Source organism: Mus caroli, chromosome X, assembly GCF_900094665.2.
Source record: "Mus caroli chromosome X, CAROLI_EIJ_v1.1, whole genome shotgun sequence".
Lineage (NCBI taxonomy): Eukaryota > Metazoa > Chordata > Mammalia > Rodentia > Muridae > Mus > Mus caroli.
In genome coordinates, this window is record NC_034589.1 from 72,280,563 (window position 1) to 72,283,312 (window position 2,750).

The following is a 2,750-nucleotide window of genomic DNA, read 5'->3' on the forward strand; positions in this document are numbered from 1 at the left end:
GAGAGAGAGAGAGAGAGAGAGAGAGAGAGAGAGAGAGAGAGAGAGAGAGAGAGAGTTAGTTCATTTTTCTAAACAAAAGTTAAGCAGTCCATCCTGTCAATCACCTTCACCACTTGGAGAGGAGTCTGTTTAGCTAGATAAATGCACATATCTTAGCTGTGCTTCTCTCTTGGAAGCTGCACTTTCCTTCACTTGGGAAATGATCAAATTCAATATATGACTACATAGAATGCCTACTTCCAACTGTGTCCCACAACATTCAGCCAGTGCTTGTGACATGTTATCCTCCAAATGCAAGCAGTACCTCCAGTTGGAGACTGTCAAATACCTCCTGACTTTGAATGAAGTGGGGTAACCACCAACACTCCATGTGTTCTGAACACATTGCTTATTCATGGAGGATGTTGTCATTCTGCCACCCTGTGTGCTCAATCAAGTTGACATTATTATGACAATTATTTTCCTAAGGCAACTGCAGATTTAGTGGCTTACAAAAACATAAATCTCAGACATATATCTCTGGAGGTTAGGAAGTCCAAAGAACCAGTATCAGATGGAACTATATTCCATCCTAAGGCTCAAAGAGAGATGCTTTTCTTGCTCTGTCCTAGTTGCCTGGTTCTATCATCAGTCTTTGAGGTTACTTGCACTGAAACTCCATCACTCCAAATTGTACCTCCACTGTCACTCAGTATTGACTCTCTGTGCTCTTGAATTTAAATGTATTGTCATGAGCTAAGTAACTATGAAAGTGGAGTATTAATTCAGTGACTTCATCTTGATATGAATGTATCTTCAAAAACTTTAATTCTTTTCTCATACATTACATCCAGAGCAGTTTCCCCTCCCTCCCCTCCTCTGAGTCTCCCCTTTCACATCCCCCCTCCACCAGATCCACCCCTCAGAATGTTAGCTGAGAAAGCCAGAGGAAGAAGTCTAGTAAACAGTACTGCTCCATGGCCTTGCTTTATTCCCTGCTTTGGATTCATAGCTTGGGCTTCTGTTTTGTCTCCCTTCAATGATGAACTATAAAGTATAAGCTGGAATAAACCACTTCATGACAAGTTGGTTTTGGGCAGTCATTTATTACAACCAAAAGAAAGCAAACTAGAACACTGATACTTGTGGATGTTTCTCCATTAATAATTTTCCCCACATACTTTGATAAGAATGTCAATTCAATCTAATGCTGATTTGGTGTAATAATGCTATTTCCACAATGCTACATGATATCAGACACTGATTTCATCTAGGAAATAAAATGTTTTTGCTAATGACTGTACATGGTTTTATAAAAATATATCTGGTTGTAATAACTATTAGATTGTGTACCTGATCCAATAATTCATTTAGAAGTCAGCTCTCTTAAGATATGAATCAATAAACTATACCATTGTCGTTTAATTTATAAAGTATAGATCTTATTCTGCCTAGTGTTTGATACTTGTCACATATAGGGACCTCAAGAAATGTTTGCCAAGTGAGAGAAAGAAAAGAATAAGTAAGAGAAAAAAAGAAAGGGGGCCTGAACCACTTTCTGGCTTAATGTTCGGTCTTTACTGTTAGCCACTTTAACTCCCCTTCCCACTTAGCCTTTCCTAATGGCCTCCATCTATCTCCCTTTCTGGCCTTGCAAAGCTTCAAACTCATCCTCATTCATTAGTGATAAGCTGAAAAGGGAGTGATAAAGAGTGATGGCTGAGATATTAATCTGGCTCCAATTTGTAGACAGAACAGATTAAGTCTGTCACTGAAGACCTGTGATTCTCCTAGTTGCTAATAGAGACTGCTGTAGAGAGAGTCTGTTTGCATGGCCAAGAGTGGTACTGTATGAAGAACTGTCAGTCCTAAATGGCACTCCCAAATTACCACAACTTTGAGTCAGTTATTCAGAATTGTGTCTTCAAATACCTCACCTGCAGGAGGGGGAGTTTATTTGCACAACTTTATAATCAATCATATGCTGTATGTCATATCACTACATCACTATTGGCCACAGCTTACAAACTTAACACAAACCATAGTTCACCTTAGGTTCTGCATATCAAGAAGTTAGGCCACAGTATAGTTAGGTTATCTTTACAGTGTTTTTTAAAAGACTGAGAAAACATTTGAGCACTCTTTCTGAGTTTACATGATTGTTGGTAGAATTGTTTGGGCTTTTAGCAAGAAACCACTCTCAACTCCAAGGGGTTGTTTTAGTTTCTCTTAACTTCTGGGACCCACTTGATCACTTCACTGAAGTCAGCATGGGAAAGATGCCATCTTCCCAAAATGGAGCTCAGTCTTAGGGAATGCAATCATGCGAATTATGACCCACTAAGCCCATAATCTACAGATCCTGACCACCCTCAGAGAAGAGACTCTATGAGGGTCTGAAAACCAGTACAAGGATAATAAGAGCCATCTTGAATCTGGCAACTACATTCTCTGGCTCCAGTTATGTCTTCTCTTTAAAACTTAGATGGGATACACTTTTATGGAGAGCAAGTTGCAAGGATCTATATGATCCCTAACATGTAAATATGTAGATAATATGTCTGGTTGCTAAAGGTTGACTGTGAATTCTCATAATGTGGAAATTTGTGTCATAATGGTAACAAAAGGTGAGGAAGGAGTTACAGAGACAAAGTTTGGAGCTGTGATGAAAGAATGGACCATCTAGAGACTGCCATATCCAGGGATCCATCCCATAATCAGCTTCCAAATTCTGACACCATTTCATACACTAGCAAGATTTTGCTGAAAGG